At 35.9% G+C, this 18,926-nt stretch overlaps 1 protein-coding gene across 1 annotated transcript in view; it reads left to right on the top strand.

Annotated features, from left to right (window-relative positions):
* Positions 1–18,926, top strand: part of LOC306886051 (neuronal PAS domain-containing protein 3-like) — a gene marked incomplete at both ends in the record, with an annotated part of 309,700 nt that overhangs the window by 150,879 nt on the left and 139,895 nt on the right. The window lies entirely within an intron of this gene.

The following is an 18,926-nucleotide window of genomic DNA, read 5'->3' as shown; positions in this document are numbered from 1 at the left end:
ACGGTGAAAATTCTTATTTGGGTCATATATTCCAAGACAAGAATCTAGGCTAGAATCTGTGATCTGCTATAGCTGTCAGTCATCTGGCGCGGTGACTGACAGCTATACATTCACCTCAAAACATTTGATTCATCCGTGCTGGAGCCGTCCCAGAGTACAACCCACGTAATAAAGATAATTCCACAAGTAACTGCAATTCCAGGTTTTCAAACAGAGATGGCGACAAAGAAGCAAAACTTACGGACTGCAGCTTTAAATGCATAAATTATGTAATGCACACAGGTTTGTATGCATTCATAAATGCGCTCTAATTTTTTTTTAGGCAAAAGAAAAAAGGTCTGTATGAGCTGATTTTTAAATGTAATTTAATTTTAAAATTTATGTATTTTTTTGGAAGAGGGGTCACAAGGTCTGTTTGAGCTTATTTTTATTTATTTTTTAACATGGTCACACTGGTTTGCATGACTGTTTTTTTCTTGACAAATTTGATGATGCCTTCAAGTCATGTCAGTACTCTTATTTATGAGATAAATAGATATGATAATTATGTTAATGTTTGTACATTTTCCTTGAGCATTGACTTCTTTAAATTAAGCTTGTTTCATAAAAAAACTATTATGAAGAAGTGCCAAAAATGACGTGAATTACAGTTGCCAGATATTCTGTGGCAGTATTTTATGTGAATCCTGTTCACTTCATTTTGTTTTACTTGCACTTTTACAAGAGAGAAGTGAAAAGGAGAGGAAAAAATATAAAATTGCCCAATTTGTGGATTACATCTTGACCTAAAAAAGTTACTTGAACATAATTATGATGTAAAGTCAGCATGAAATGTTATATTTTCCCATCTTGGATGTCTTTGACGTCGGACATTTAGTAAAGTGTTGTTTGTAAATATTCATAAGTAAGTTAATAAGATGAACAGCAAAATCCAGTTGCTTATGAATAAGTTCTAGTAGGTGTTCCACAATGACCTGGATGAATGAAATCTATCACAGGTGTACTAATGCGTGTGTTTAGAGATTACAGGTATGTTGTTTCAGGACATATGTGGCGTCTCTGAGCTGTTTAGCATGTGAGTAAATGAAGGATGACACTTCCTCAGTCTACCGGTGTTTCTGGAAAGCTGAAAGGGGGTGATTTTTCTTATTTAATCTCAGAGGGTAGAAAAAAGCCTTTTTTATCCATGCTTAGCTAAAGCACTGATGTCCTTTCAAATTCGTTTTAATGACACAGAACGAAAAGCGCAATTCACACCAGTCACCTGTGTCCAAAAAAGCGGATTAGGAATATTTAAATAGCGGCTCGCTGGCGGTATTCCCTTACGACAGGTTAAGTGTGTGACAGCAAAGCGGAAATTTATAATTAACACCAAAACCAGGCTGGAAGTCTGTCGAGGCGTTGGCCTTTTCAAGGAAGGACTTGTTCCTGGCAAATTGTCCCCATTAATCTTCAACTTAATTGATTGTGAAAAGTTTTAGGATGACTTTAAAAAAAAAGCATGCTTGGCTGGTGATTGATCTGAAGAAAATGAACTAATAATGGATGCAAGGCAGTCATTAGTTGTTGAGCGCCGAGGCTAATTTTAGACAGCTTAAACCGTGTTTGATAGCGTTTAATAAAGAGGATGAGGACGCTAACCTGCAAACGGACGCTTCGCATAAATACACACGCACATGCATGTGTGCTTTTACATGGAGTTATACTCAACGCATCTCGTATCTTGTTTGGTTCTTGTTTGTTTGAATGATATTATAGTTTACTATAAGTTCTTCGTTCTGATTGTTTGACACTGGTGTCCCATCGGTTCATTTTGAAGTATTAGTTAGAATTGGTTCCAGGTTTGTTGATAACATTTTCATATCACTTCAGTGTATTCTTTCTAAACTAGTAACAATGACTTAGAAACAGTGAACAGTTTTTTCTTAGTGTGCAAAACATTTGGAAACTCTAAAGAAACCTTTTCCAACCTTTTTTATGGAATCGATGGAAGGTTCTTCATGGAACTATAAGAGGAATTATTAATGACTTTATATGCTATTACTGTATATTGTTTTTTAAGTTTATGTCAAATGCCAAAAAGTAGTTATGTCAAGAAGTAGTGGTGCAATTTAGGCAACATGGCAACATTTAGGCAACATTTTTTGTGTGAATTGAATCATCAAAGCATGTTATTCTGAAAGAAAAAAAAGTTGTTTTTGTGTTTTGTTTTTAAATCAAAATTTAGTAACTCTCTGCTTCTAAATTGATTTGACTTCAAAGTAAGTATGGTCACATTAGCAAAATTGCAGCTATTCCTTATATCTTTTTGCTGCAACCAAAACCACTAGGGTTGGGAATTAAGACAATTAAGTCCCACCTTACATACAGTAGGCCTAATATTGATTCCCACCTTACATATATTGTTTTGCATCCATAAATGCTTCAAATAATTGATTTAAAATGTGTTACAAATGCAGTTTTTTGTCATTTTAATGCTACTTTAAATAACGTAAACCTGAAACGATTGTACAGTATGTGTAGTTAAAATGTTTTGAAAGTAAGATTTTTTTTTTTTGCTGTTATGTGACCCAGCTGACCCAGTAAACAGATTTCAGCACAGAAGACCTTTGTGCAGGTCTTCTCTTTGTACAGAAGACTGTGCACAAATAAGCTTGAACACATTTTGCACTGAGTTTTGTCAACCCAGATAATCAATTAGCTGTTTAATATGCATATCTGTGTGAAGGCAGCTGTTGTTGCGCTCTGCTTTCTCACCACTATTTAATGGCATGGCACAATAATATCGATAGTGTCTTTTTCTGCCACAACTCACAAACAAAATATCAAAACAGAGGATTACTCACTTTGCAAGATTTCCTGCAACAGTAAATAAATCGTTACTGTACCTTTAAGACTTTTTTCTGTGTTTCAGTACTCTTTCTCCAATAGCGTCTCTGTTGGCCCGAGGGTGTTACGGTCCCGGTGGTGTCAGCACGGGCCGCGCTGGCGCTCCAGGCCACAGAAATGACCGTTATGTCCACTCCCACAGTGCATTGTCATTTGCATTGGCAGCGGGCCGGATTGATTCTGACAGCAGTGCTAGGTCATTAGCGGAGAGCTCGGAAGTCCTCCGTCAAAGTGCTCCACGCTTCCGCCCGGCTAAATAATAGCATTTATATCACCCAGATCATGCTTAGCAACAGATGAATTATAGATGCAGGGTTTGGTTTTAAGGCAGATGAGAGCTTAGCTGCCTGTGAAGGGCAAAAGCAGTGTCTGGTAACAGACACGCAGCACTGAGAGAGACTGAACCTTTGTCTGTTCTTTTTGGGAGATAAGTCTCGTCAGTAAAGTGAGTTAATGGATAGTTTACAAAGCCGCTAAATGTTTATGATCACACATGTTTTGGGAGCCACCATACGGTCTGACCTTGACCACCATCAGATGAGCAGTGCTTTAAAAACATCAGAGAGAAAGAGAAAAAGTGTGTTTTTATCATGCCAGACCGTTTTGTTCTGTAAAAATATATTAATTAATTTAAAATACATTTATTAGAAAGCAAGTGTCCACAGAAATAATTTGGATACTTAAGTCACACTAAAATGTGCGAATATCATTGCATAAGATAACAGAATATTAAAGCCAGTGTCGTCTGCAAGCATATGATACTACACTCCCTTTTACTAAGCCATTTTGCATTCACATTTAATTAACTGATTGCTTATTTTTGGAACTGTATGAAGTCAATTCTCCTCAAGTTCGCTTTACAAACACAAAGTGGACTTTTTATTCTATTATTTATAACCTAACAAACTTATTTTGTGAACAGTTTTGCTTCAAAGGTGCTTTTTTTTTCATGTAAATGTCACTTGGTTTGATATTTTGTAATCTAATGCAGTGATATTCATGCATGCAAAGTTTGTCCTTACAGTAAGTGGCCTATTTGTGAAGAATTTGTGTTTTAGAGTAGTTCAGTAGTTAGTCCATGCACGTTTATAGTGCTCATGTGTGGGGAAACGACTTCAAGTCTGGCCTGTGGCACGTATTCATTTTGTAATTAATTAATTTAATGCATTAATTAATTTTATTATCACTTTCTACTATCTTTAAATAAAAAGCCCCCCAAAAATGTAAAAACATGCAATAATTCACGCGAGTAGGCCTAGATCAGTGCCTCAGCAAACCTTGAAGAGGGCTTCAATATAGCTTAAAATTATTCTAATAAAACAAAACATTGATTAAATTAGCTAAAAAAAACAAAAAACAAGATATGTCATTGTCCCCCTCAACAACCAGGATTACCACAGTCTTGGAAAACCAATTTCTAGACCTAGAAAACTTGTTAAAAAAAAAAGCACTAAATCTTGTTTTAAGATTTATAAAATCTTAATATGCCATAAAATATGTATTTCATTAGAAATTGAGTAAAAATATATAAAAAATAAATAAATCCTAAACCCTTATCCAGTGAATCACAATGAAACAGTCAAAGTCATGGGGCATTTGAATATTGTTGTGGAATATGGAAGGCCGTGGGGGTCAAAATGGTTGAGAACTGCTGGCCTATATGGAATATGCAGATTTGTATTGCATTTCCTGTGCTGATTTTGGTAGGGAATATATCAGGCGCGGCTTGCCAATATTCAGCCAAAACATAGACCTCTATATAAACCGACTAAATAAGAAACTGTGAATGTGTTCAGTATTCTGGAACAAATATTTTTCGGGGGGGGGTTTTGAAAATTTTAAGTCATAAAGTGCGCAGGATATATTATAATTCATCGCAAGCTTCTGTAGGCACATAAAATGATACTAAGTGGGGCAGTCGCAGCAGGTGCCCTCCCGAACTCAACAGCGCCCCCACATTTTGCAATGTAAATCTGTGGTGAAACGTGGAAGTGCAGCAAACTCTAATTGAAAGCCATTTGGGCAAATTTTGAGACTGCCCCGCCTTATCTCGCTCCAGATCAGGCCAATTTCAGTCAGATTCAGCTATATGTGTCTGGATCAGGTCAGTAACTAGCTAGCATGTCGATTTTTCCAATGTGGAGTAGTTTTAAATTAATGAAAGTATTAATCCTTTAGTTTAAATGTGCTCACATCAAAAGCCTTGTTTGTTATATGTTTGTTTTGAGATGAGACATGATATTCGTTTCCTCACTTAAATTCTTCTACAATTTGTATCACTTAATCAACATTCGGAGACAATATTAGGCTAGGCAATAATTCTATAGCATTTTATATTTCGAGCCTGTCAATCAACATTAGCGTGCTGCTCACAGGCTGAATAACACAAGGACAATAGATCTCTGCCCAAAGTGTGTGTGCACGTCTTCAGCGATTAGACTATAAAGACTATAAACTTTCTTGAGTTTATTATAAATTAGCGTTAATCTGCCCCACCTAAATTTACGGTCAGGAGCCGCTACTGGAATATATTTAAACAACTTCTATAGACTTATTGGTATGATAGCATTGGTAAATGTGTGAAAATATTTAATAAACAACGACACAACAGGGTGGAGAAACGTGCAGAACGTGGCGAGCGTTCCAGTTCTGTGGATATCTGTGGAGTTTTCTGCTGTCATGTGGACACAGATCGCTCTCTTTTGGGCATCTGCCATTTTTGCGTTTATAATAGGGATGTGCCAGACAGCATGTCAGAAACTTTCTGATCTTCACTGAACAAATTAACAGCGCTCTTGTTTATTGCTTATCGGTGGTTTTTGATGTGTTTTAGTGATAAAGGATGAAGAGCGTTCAGAGACACTGATCGACAGGGAGCCTTAATTACTGCCTCTGTGTGTCTGTGTGTGTGTGTGTGTGTGTGTGTGTGTGTGTGTGTGCGCTTGTCGGTGTGCGCGCACCTGTGGTGAGCGATGGGGTGACAGGACACCAAACGCCTCTTAATATGTCTCGCAGCTTCAAGTTCCAGCACTCAATCTTTCATCAACTCCTTGTTTACTTTCTTCTCTTTCCTTCTCTTGTTGTTTGTTTTGTAGCGATGTCTTTGTTGTTTTTGGCTTGTTTGTGATAATAGGGCTTGGATTAAAAAAGAGAAGAGTGAAAAAAAAAAAAAAACCACAGAGACTTTGAAAACCCTTCTATCTTCACACCGAAGGAAAGCGCAAAGACGACGGCTTTAGAAATGACAGCTGTTTACATTTGCATAACATCAAGGCGGAGCGAGGCGGTGTCTTTGAGCCCGTCTGTGTGCAGCTGTCACCGGCTGTAATCGCAGGTTGATTCGCGGTTCATAGGAATCGCCATCACGCTTCTCTGGCTCTTCGGTGAGATCAGGTAGAAGGTGGCAGAGAAGGAAAATAACACGCAGGGCGGGTGTTCTTCACCTCAAAGCACCTTATCCTCGAGACGTCAAGATCCTCTCGTACATGCAGATGGTTTTCGGGACGTCAGAGCTGTACATCCATTTTGACTTTGCTGGGTCATTAGTTCTAGAGGTTAAAGGGATACTTCACCAAAAAATGAAATAACTGTCGTCATGTTGTCTTTGAACAAAAAAAGAGATGATATGGTAATTAAACGGTAAAGATTTGAGAACTACAGCAGAAGCGAAGATGTTAATTGCATTTCAGCTTTTTTTCACTCCTATGGCTTCAGAAGAGATATTTATCTATTTGTTTATGTATCTATTTATTTATTTATTTATTTAAATACCACTACTGCTACTACTACTACTAATAATAAAATAAATGGCATCATTTTTATATTATTTTAATTAATTAATTTATTCATTCATTCATTTTTTTTAGTAATTTACTACTACTACTGTTGATACTTTCAGTAATAAAATAATGGCTTCAGATGACTAATTTTTTATTGATTTATTGTACTATTGCTGCTGATGGTACTGCATAATAATAATAAATAAACTGGCTTCAGATTACTTTTATTAATTGCAAATTGTATATTTAATTTGTAATATTTAAATATTAAATGTACATATTTAATAATAATAATAAATACATCAATCTATACCAAAAATGCACAGGGTATTGCTATTAATATTTATTCATATTATTTATTGATAATTATACATTTTAGTCTAAGCCAGATATTAAGATGGTAACACTACAATAAGGTTCATTAGTAAACATGAACTAAGAATGAACAATACTTTACAGCATTTATTAATCTTAAAATGCATACATACACAATAAATACATTATTAAAATCACAAGTTGTGTTTGTTAACATTAGTTAATGCACTGTGAACTAACATGAATAAACAACGAACAACTGTATTTTCATTAACTAACATTAACAAAGATGAATAAATGCATTATTCTTTGTTTATTCATGTTAGTTAATACATTAATGTTAACCAATGGCACCTTATTGTAAAGTGTTACCATTAAGATTATTCAATTAATAATTAAATGAATTTGTTAATTTATGTATTGTTTCAGTAAAGAAAAAGAAAGATTTAAAATCATCTTTTTTTCTATCTTTATAACCATATTACATTTACAACAGCCCCTTTCACTTTATGCAAAATAACAGAATACAATTTCTTCCAAATATCTGTTTTTGTATTGTATGGGAGAAAGAAAATCATAAGTGTTAGAAGGACATGAGGTTGAAGAAATAACTAAATGTCATTTTTCTTTCAAGCCAAGCTGTGTTTGTTTGTGAAGGAATGGTTGGTGTTCTTGCAATTTTCTCCTAACGTTATTATGCACAAAAATAACTTTTCTTAACAAGCTCACCATTATGCAGAAAACGGTGCCCATGAGCATACTTAACACATTACAGAGCAACGTCTAAATGTTCCTGTGATAACTCTTTTATGTTGGGCAATAATCACCCTTGATTTATTATGTATGGCTTATTATTTTATTTAGGAACATGATTTTAAAACTCTGTGATGTTTTTGGTGTCTAGATATGGCTTGGGTCTCTCTTTTTTTTCTCTCTTTTTACTATAGGTCAGGTTACTTTGAAAATGAATAACACGCCTCTCCTCCAAAACCCAAATGATTTGATCCATCATTCATGTTAAAATGTAATACTTCAGTTACGGGTTTATTCAAATGCCCAACTCTTAGTACAAGCTGTAGTAATATTATTTTATTTTCTGCTTTTTCTTTTTCTTTTGCTGTTTTTGTTCTTTGTTGGCTTCAGTTTTCAGTTGATCTCCATCTCTATTAGTCCAGGTCTGTCTGATTTGTAAAAAGCGAGGCAGACGTGTTTTCTGTGATGTCCATCACGGAGCGCTTGAGATCACAGTGTGAGCGCGTCTGAGGTCAGTGCTTTCTGCTTTTAGCTCTTTTATTTACATCAGCTGTCGGAGGATCTCCAAAGCTTTCCCTTCGTTCACTAATTTGCTGTTGAAAGCAAACATGTCAGAGCCCCTCTTGTTGTGGTTCACTAGCTTGCATAACATAATGCGAACAGCATTTACATATCCATAAACACACAAACACACACACACTCAATCTCATCTCATGTGTCGGATGGCTTCCTTACAGATCATCTATTCTACTGCCGTCCAGCACGACGGATGTGTTTTCACACTCTTCCCATCCAGATTTCTCACTGTTTCTCTCTTTCTTTCTCCCAGTGTTGTTGGTGTATTAGCCACCTGCACCCTCCTCAAGCACACGCTTTATTGCATGTCACCTCATTTGCTGGATGCTGTACAGTTTGGACAGAGGAGATGTGATACAGCAGTCAACCTGTCAGAGTTCATCTCTATATGTTTGCTGTCAGACTAAAGCTCTGTTTGGAAACATAACAATTTGCCTTGCTGTCTGCTGCCTATATTGGCAGCTGTCTTCCAAGGTAGTGCCCTAGCTGAAATGGAACCTCATAAATGACTCATTTAGGGCACCCTACATAGACAACAACTTTGTGCAACTTTGAGACACCACTTGAGTTTGTTATCAGCATGTTGCTAAGATGATGACATGGACTATAATAATTATAAAATAATATTATCTTTAAAATAATCAAAAATGCATTGCAAATTACAATCAAAATTTTAGGTTTTGAATAAAAGATTGAAAGATTTTTGTTCAAAGAGACAATTAAAACTGTATCAAAACCACTTGGTTTAAAAAAATAATTAACTTTATTTTGAAAAGCCAATACATTTGCGACAGTTGAATGTAACTTGTTGCCTGTCGAAAATAACATGCACAATACACAGTAGTAGATTTTGGTTCAGAGATACAGAAAAAACTGCATCAAACTTTCTTGGTTAAAAAACAAAAACTTGATTTGCAAAAGTCAATAAATTTGTGACAGTTGAATATAACTTTTTGTCTGTCAAAAATGAGATGCACAGTAGTATTTACGAAAACCCTGCAGTAGTCCAGCGAGTTCACACATTTCCTGGAAAACCCACTCTGCCAGATGTTGACTACATCATCACTTTCCAAAAATTAGGAGAAAAAGAATGTCTGTCAGAGACTGTAACGTACCTAATGCATAACACGTGAGAATAAATTTCTTCTTCACTCTCTGAAATTGATTTTTTATAAAATATAGATTGTCTTAGTTGTTTGAAATAATAGGACAATTATCAAAGTTTGATTAAAAAATAAATAAATAAACATTTTTGCATGATTTATTACTTTTAATTACTCCTTAGCTGATTTTGACTGCAGGCAGATCACTAGGTTTTGGAACACAGCCTAAATTATTTTAAAACGTTTTCTAAATTCTTAAATGGATTCTTTGTTAACACTTTTTATGAAGCCTGCACATACAATGCTTTTTAAATTCTAATGTCTTATAGTACTTAAAATACTTAAATACTTAAAAATTAAATAAAAATAAATCATTTGTAACATCACATAATAATTGCTAACATTAAATGAATGCTTACACCGTTAAAGGGCATAATGCATTAAAAATGCATGATCAACACCAAATTTCATTTTTTTAAAGCAGTTAGTAAAACACACCATTTATTGTGGTACAGTTACATCTAGAAAAGAGAAAAGTATGTCTGCAACCCCTTTAGCCATGACTATATTTACTTTTTATTTAAAAGTTTCATTTCAGTGTTTGTTGTTCATTTTATTTAATTTTTAATTTTCTTGCTATATCGATGAATCAGCATCCAGAATTGTCAGTTTTATAACGTGTGATTTATACTGTATATACTATATATACATATATATATAGTATATATATATATAAAACACACAATGAATGTGCATTTAAAAGCAGTTATGAATGGCTTTAAGTGAAGTGACATACTGCCAAGTATGGTGACCCATTCTCAGAATTCGTGCTCTGCATTTAACCCATCCAACGTGCACACACACAGCAGTGAACACACACACACCGTGAACACACACCCGGAGCAGTGGGCAGCCATTTATGCTGCGGCGCCCGGGGAGCAGTTGGGGGTTCGGTGCCTTGCTCAAGGGCACCTCAGTCGTGGTATTGAGGGTGGAGAGAGCGCTGGACATTCACTCCCCCCACCTACAATCCCTGCTGGCCCGAGACTCGAACCCGCAACCTTTGGATTACAAGTCTGACTCTCTAACCATTAGGCCACGACTTCCCAATTAAAGTTCATTACATATACAGACTTCATAGAACGAGCTCCTACTTTATTTCAGTGTGTGTATATTTGTATTGTGTATTTGAGTCTGTGCAGGTGAGAAATGGCAGTCAGACAGTAGCAGCTGGCGCTAGTGTGTGTGTGTGTGTGTGTCTTCAGGTGGCAGCTGTGTGCAGGTGTGTTTGAGTTCTCCTGTCACTGGGTGGCAGGTGTTTTCCGGCCACAGGTAGAACGTGAGCACATGTGGCAGGTGGAACAGATACTCTCAGTTACCGGCGAGCAGGTGACGACCGGACACGATCCGCCCTCGAGACCCTCGCGAGGACCGGGAGTCTTTGCGATTGGATGGTAATGTCAAATACTTTGGTACAGAATGCCGTAACACGCCTATACATGCTAATGCGCTTTCAGAGCGCATGCTAATGTACGAACGGTATAGTCTGCGTTCGGCATCCCTTTAGTTTCAGCTCAGACTCTGTCAATAAAACCTGACCGGACGTCACCGAAGGATCTTGGGGGGGGGGAAAGGTCAGTGGGCAGCGCAAAGCAGGGAATTTTGATGATCCGGCCTCTGTTTCCTGCGCAGCCCTTCTGGTTCATTAGCAGTGGGAATTTGGACAGGGAGAAGGTGGAGGGGGGATAGATCCACCCTTATTACTTATGCAGTCAATAGCGAGGCTTGTCTGCATTCATAATTGTTTGATTTTATAGGCCAGTCTTTAAACAAACATTGTCTATGGTAATGCCCTGCCCTGATGGATGGGAGAGGTTTTGTCTGTGAATATCATTTGGATAATTAAAAATGACAGACCAAATCGCCCGCTGTCTTGACCCTCACTTTGTCTCCCGAGTGATGCCGGCGAGATGCTGATTGCTGTCAATCACGGGTCTGCGGAGGATTGGGGAACGCGGGCAGCCGTGAACCCTGACCCACGCTGTTGATCTGAAATAGATAACAACCTTGAAATACCTGCAGAATTTCAACAGACGAGCGGGGCACCTTCCCCAAAAGAGACACTTCCTCTACACGCGCTGTCTGTTTCTCTCTGACTGTGCTCGGGTTGGGAACTGAGAACCGGGTCTTATTCCCAACCGAAACACTGGAACCAAATATCTGTATTTTTCCAGGGTAATCAATATACAATTGCTGACTTATAGTAACATTTCTCATTTTCATTTCACATTTTTTCAGTTACTTAAAAACTGAAATAAAAAATTCATAAACTATGCAGACATTTAAAAAATAAATAAAATATAAATGGCAAAAAATGCACAACAAATTTGCTAAAAGTTAAAATTTAAATTTAAATATAAAAATAAAAACTAATTCATATCAATAAAAACTATAATATATATGAGTGATACCATGAAAAGCTTGTTTCTCAAAATAAAATGATGATTTAACTGAAATAAAAAAATATATAATTTTTTTTTTTATTATTGAGCTAGTTGACAACATTTTTTCATTTTATGTAAACTTTATGGACTATACTTAAATAACAAAAACTAAAAAAAGAAAAAAAAATTCTTAAACTATGTAGACATTTGAGAAAAAAATCTAAATTACTACAACCTTTAAAACATCTATGTTATCTCGGTGAAAATGTATGATAAACATTTGTTACTTAAAATAAAATAAAATTGAATTGAAATAAAATATTAAAACATATACTTTGTTTTCCAGTTAATTGCCGAGGCAACATTTCTCGTTTTCTAAATAAAATAACTAAAACTGATTAAAAAAAAATTGAAAGAATTTTTTTTTTTTAAATAATGAAAATTACAGAAACTCAACAAAAGCACTTTTAAAAATATAACAATAAACACTATTAAAGCATTAATAAAACTATAATAGCACCTCAGTGATTCCAAAATAACACTCAGGTGACTTGCCGCATCAAACTGGAATAGAATTATTTTAACATTTAACATTATAACTGAAAAAATTACATAATTCACCAGTTAGGGCCAATTATTCATCAAGTACTAAAATAATTGTTAAAGGAGTCATGAAAGAATTGGAATCGTAGTCCAATTGGACTTCATTCCTGCGCTAGTTCTTTTTCCTCCTCTTTCACACAGAATGAAATTAAAACATCAATCCGTTGGCCTCCTACAGTGTTTTAGGACACCGTGCGTTTTCTTTTGTCTTGTCTTTTATTCTGCTCTCTACATCTGTCTCTTCAGCTTTTTTGTTAATCTCTCATTTCCTTTCACGTTTCAGCACTCGAGTAGTTCCTGCGGTCTACCGCATACTTTTATATGATAATTTCCAGTTGTTTTCTTCTGCCAACGCGGTGTCTTTCCTCTCGCCGCTGTGGTGTGGGTGTTTAAGTGGTTTAATTAGAACAGAACAGAGGATGTTGTCTCTATTATCATATAACAGCAAGCATCACTTTATAAGTTGGGAAAACACTTAGTGTTTATAAACTGGATATGTTACAGTACCTCAAACATGAGCGTTGTTTACAATAATATTGTATATGTATCTTATATGTAGGTTCCTACATATATTTCCGTATTTGTTATGTGAGATAAAAATATTTCTAATATTTTACATTAGATTAATGTTACAGTATCTGGAGTGTAAGATATATTTGTCATCGAGGGAACGCTCTCTCAATATAGACGGCTCCGAGCCGAACACATTTAGTCCTCCGTCGCTTTTCAACGCTTTTCAATTTTCCGACTGCTGAACTACACCCTCCCCATCTCTCTCCAAATCCAGCCAGGCATTAGAAACAATATTTCCCTCGACAGAACTCCTCTCTCAGCAGGCCAATCTCTCCCTCAAAAATACTGCTGCTACCATGGTACAGTCATGGTATCAAATACTAACACCATGTTGATATATAGAATGGTACTTAATTACCATATTTGTGACCCTGGAGCACAAAACCAGTCATAAGTCGCTGGGTTATATTTGAAACAATAGCCAAAATACAATGTATGGGTCAAAATTATCGATTTTTCTTTTATGCCTGAAATCATTAGGATATTAAGTAAAGATCATGTTCCATGAAGATATTTAGTAAATTTCCAACTGTAAATATATCAAAACTTAATTTTTGGTTAGTAATATGCATTGCTAAAAACTTCACTTGTACAACTTTAAAGGCGATTTTCTCAGTATCTAGATTTTTTTGCACCCTCAGATTCCAGATTTTCAAATAGTTATCCTAACAAACTTATTTATTCAGCTTTCAGATGATGTATGAACCCTTATGACTGGTTTTGTGGTCCAGGGTCACATTTAAGTAGCTACTTTAAAGAATACCATAGAATTACCATGGTACGTGTTCAGAAAAAAAACATGGTATATCCATTGCATACAGGCTCCAGTTTAAATGTTACCATGTTTCTAATGAATATTTAATTCATATATTATGATAGTAACAACTGTATAAAAAATAACTTTAAATTGCATTTATATTTATATACGGTATGTATTTATATTATATTATTTAAATGCTAAAGCTTATTCATGGTATTTACATAAATAGCACATCAAAGTACTATTGTAGTACAGCATTGTACTATGTCGAAAAACACTGTAATCCAATTCCCGAATCTATGATTCTAATGAGTCGGTTATTTTTAGTGACACATAAACATGCAGTGCAATCAGTGTTGTCTGGTTCCTGAACAAATGATTCGTATGAATCACTTAGTGAATCAGAATCATACAGCGCAACCAAAGTAGTCTGATTCCCAAACAAGTGATTCTTTTGAGTCAGTTTTTGGCTTGCAACTAACTGAGATAAATAAATCAGTTTAGTTAGTGGCTGGTTCATTTGACAATGTGTATCTAAAGATGCATATTATGCATTTTGCCAGTAGCATAAGTATTAATGATGTGAGTATGTTACACTTTTTGTTTGTTTTAGTATTGTTTAGGGCCAATTACTGGATTGATTTTATAGCCAAAAAAATGTAAACACAACTGAATTGTTTAAATTTCATTTTTATTTATTTATTATAGAAATTATCTTGTCATTTGGCTCTGGGATTTGCATTTTTCAGGTATTAATTCCTTTAATGAACCGAAACAATCATTAATGAAACTGTTACTGTAAGGATCCAGAGAAATCTGAACCAAGATCATTAAAGTGGCCCTATTATGGGTAATGATAGGTTCATATTTTGGTTTTGGGACTCCCTAACAACAGGCTGACATACATGCAAGGTCAAAAAAACACTTTCACTTTCTTATAATATGCATTTATGTTTACCTTATTTGCTCAACAGCTTCCAAATGGTTCACTCAACGATTCATTTTTCCAAACCCCTCCTTTGCGTGACGCTAATCTGCGGTGATTGGTCGATTTAATTTAAAGCAGTGTTTGTGAGCTTTTAACGCTCCAAAATCGGCACCTAGTGGCAAAGAATGAATTAGCATTTTCATTCATTTTCATGCGAAAATCAAGTTTTCCCAGGTCTGCGTGGGCAATATACTAAAGTTTCATGTTGACGTCAACATGAAACGGCTTGGGATTTGTTTTAGAAATGACTCGTTTCAATGATTCAGAGTCGACAATAACTTTATACACCGTGCACTTTCAGATTTAAAACTTTGCAGGATGTTTTCATTCACTTAGAGCTGTGTTACAAACTGCATGAAATGTCATTTTCAAAAATCCATAATTGGGGCACTTTAAGTTTTTACAATTCCCATCTTTAGTACAAACTGTGTTTTATTATAGTGGTAATGTTGTAGTTTTGTTTCACAGTTCAGGTGGCACCTGAGGCAGTATGGTTGGCGGTGTAGACGCGGCGTTAGAGGAGACACATCTGTCTGAACAGCGCGTCTGACTTTCTAATGACGAGGGGGGAGAAATGTAAACCTCCATCTCCAAATAGCGCGCACAAATCCGACTGTGGAAATTAATCCTCTCAATTCTCTGTTCCTCATTGTGTCGCGCCAAAGGAATTTGATCCCATTGAATAATTTCATTATAACTTGTGAGCTTGTGGATTAATGGGAATCTTCACTGTAAAGACAAACAGGAGAGGGGAAGCTGTCGGTTTGCTCTCTTTCTTTCTCTTTGTCTCATTTCTCGTTCTCTCCCGTCACCTGCCGCACAGTCGAACCCAAGACACAATCAGTGTGCACAATGGCGTACTTGTAAACAAGATTAATGCCCATGTACTGTTTTAACAGCTTGTCAAGAGATCACATGAATACAATGGCAGCAGGTTATAACACATCCACACTACATTATTAAGATGATACGTACATTTATGATTTACTAAACCCCTGGCGTGAACTATAAGGTGTTCGGCCGCAGCATGTGTTACAGATCGAGATGTTCCTAGCATGTTGCTACATGGGTAAAACATTGGATATTTTGCTTGTAATAGTTAAAAAATTAAACTGAATTGGCTGTTTTTTCCTAAAGCAGCTTTTAGAAAATCTCCCATCCTGTGGTTTAATAATCCACAGTAAATAAACATTGATGTGGGATTAAAGAGACAGATATAATTAGAGAAGAGAAAACAACAAAAACAAACCAGAAATATAAGAAAAAAAAATTTTTTGTTAGTAAATGTGTCAATTAATTAGGCCTTTTATTAAAATGAGTATAGACTCATTAAATATGTTTTTCTGTGTGAGATTTGACTCGTATTACTGTTGTTTTTTTTTCAGTTAGGATGCATTCATTTGATCAAAAATGACACTAAAGACATTTAATGTTACAAAACATTTCTACTTCAAATAAATGTTGTTCTTTTGAACTATATTCATTGAAGAATCCAAAAATATTAATTTTCAACATTGATAATAATAAGAAATATTTGGGCAGCATATCAACATATAAACTGATTTCTAAAGGATCATGTGACACTGAAGACTGGAGTAATGATGTTAAAAATTCAACTTTACATCACAGAAATAAATAACATTCATTCAAATAGAAAATAGATGTTTTGAATTGTATTAATATTTCACAATTGTTTCTGTATTTTTGAGCAAATAAATGCAGCCTTGGTGAGCAGAAGAATCATCTTTTTTGAAACATTTAAAATGTTTGGCTTGCTATGTGTTTAATTTCATACTTTATTTTCTTTTTTATGCTGGACTATATGCACTATTCCAGCTGATGTACTCGAGCAGTATTTTCCCAAGAATGAACTGAATGGAAATAAATGAATCCATAAAACACTAAGAGGAGAGGATCAGTCTGAGTGCTGTAAGATAGCAAACAGAACGGCAGGTTGGATGTGGCCTCCAGGCCTCGTCCTGCAGAGCTGGGCTTTTTTAGCGTGCTGTTTTATAGCGCTCTGAGTTTGTCATCCAGAGACTGTAAAGTGGAAGTATCTCCGTCTCGTTAGAGCCGGAATGGGAGACTCCCGTCGGTTCGGAGTGCTGGAATGCTCTGCTTTAATTGCGTTTGATGGCGGCTCTGCAGAACAAACCAGTGGAAAGAGCTTTTATTGCCTTTTCCACCGGGGTCCCGTCTCATGTGCTGATCTTTAAACATCGAGGCTTCTTTTCAACCTGAGAATAACAAGCTGTGGTTTATATTATCAGTTAACAGGCTTTTGTTTGTAGGCATTAAGACACTTCCAGTTAAAGGAATAAGTGTTTCACAGAAGATAGAAAGTCGTACAGGTTTGAAATGACATGAGGGTGAGTAAATGATGAGAGAAGTTTCATTTTTGGATGAACTATGCCTTTAAGTGAATGTCTTTTCCCGCTCCATCTCTCTCTTTCTCTGGCTCTGTCTGGTAGTGAGCAGTCATGTAGTGACTCAGAGTTTCCCTGGGGCTTGATTTTATGATCTAATGGCAGTCACAGTCTCCCTCTCTCTCTTTCTCTGGCTTTGTCTATAATAAAGGATCGTATAATATATCATGGTGCCAATTTTGACATTTCAGAGCATTTACAAAAACACTGCTTTCTTGGACGTCATCACTGCTGGTTAAGAAAATGTTGCTCATAGGAAACACAGTGATTAATAGGCTTGATTGCAGCTACTGTACTGCACACAGAGTCTATTTATCTCAATTCTTTCAGAATTTAATATGCATAAAGGAATTAAAAGAATAATTCACCTAAAACTAAATATTCTGTCTTCATTTACTCACCCTCATTTTGTTCCAAAACCTATTTATAAATGTTATTGATACAATTTTGTATTATAAATATTAATGTGTGTGTGTGTGTGTGTGTGTGTGTGTGTGTGTGTGTGTGTGTTACATGTCTTCCACAATTCGTTTCAATACCTATTTATTTATTTATAGAATGAAAGACCAAAATTCTAATTTCGCGATTACTTTTTTGTTCCAGAATATTTTTATTCTTTTTCTTTCTTTCTTTCTTTCTTTCTTTCTTTCTTTCTTTCTTTCTTTCTTTCTTTCAAAGAAAGACCCAAAATTTAAGTTCTACATTTCTTTTTCTTTCTTTCAATTTTTTTCCCAAAGTGAACATAAATTGTAATTGTGCAGTAGATTTACCAAGTTTCATTACTATAACCTCTCAAACATACAGTTTTGATCTGTCTTGATCTATAGAAATCTATTGCTGTCAAATTAGATATTCATAAGCACAATTAATATTCATAGTGAGGATTAAAGAAAAACCCATCTTTAATTTGAGTGAATCTCACTCAGTCGTATCATTTTGCACATATTTTTTGTGGCGAAACATTGACATGCATAAATACTGATTGTTTCCAATGAAGCTTCCGAAATTGTTCTGATTAAAAGATTTAAAACTCATGTTTTAATTCAGTCAGAAGTTCACATGCATATTAAACTGGCATAGGAGGATTTTAAAGGTGAAATGTGTAATTTCTGTTCTAAGATGCTTGAAACCTGTCAGAAAACAGTGATTATTTGCTGGTAGTGGCAGAGAAACAACCTGTTATTTGGCGTTTCGGATCTGATCAGTTTGGGCGTCAGTCTAACGGTGCATTCGGCGGTGTTGTGGCCACTGAAACATCTCTTGTTTTTCTTATGTAACAGCTGTAGTCTGTCTCTCTCGCCACCTGAGTGCTGGAATCAACTCTGTGTCGCAGACATGCAGTCATTATTCACCCGGCGCCTGCCTGCATAAGTAACAGCACAAATCGCACGCCAAACACGCAGAGAGAGAGAGCGAATATAGTCAGTAAATATTCCATGCTGTTAGCCAGCCATACGTTTTTTTTTGTTTGCGAGGGTGTTAGCGAATCACAGACCGAAGGCATTTCTCACAGGCCATAAAAAATGGATGACTGTTTCCGAGGGGAGTGGCCACTGTCGTGCCGAAACTGCGCCAGAGTTTCGTTGACCTTCATCGGTGTTACTGAGGCATTATGGGATATCTCTAAAGGGCATTTGAGGCTGTCTAGGGTGGGTCTGGGGTAAAGCGGAGGAGTTTCCTGTCCTCTCCTTCAGCCTGTGTGTGTGTGTGTGTGTGT

The sequence above is a fragment of the Barbus barbus genome, assembly GCF_936440315.1.
Source record: "Barbus barbus genome assembly, chromosome: 20".
In the NCBI taxonomy this organism is placed as follows: domain Eukaryota; kingdom Metazoa; phylum Chordata; class Actinopteri; order Cypriniformes; family Cyprinidae; genus Barbus; species Barbus barbus.
This window is presented reverse-complemented; position numbering and strand designations above follow the sequence as displayed.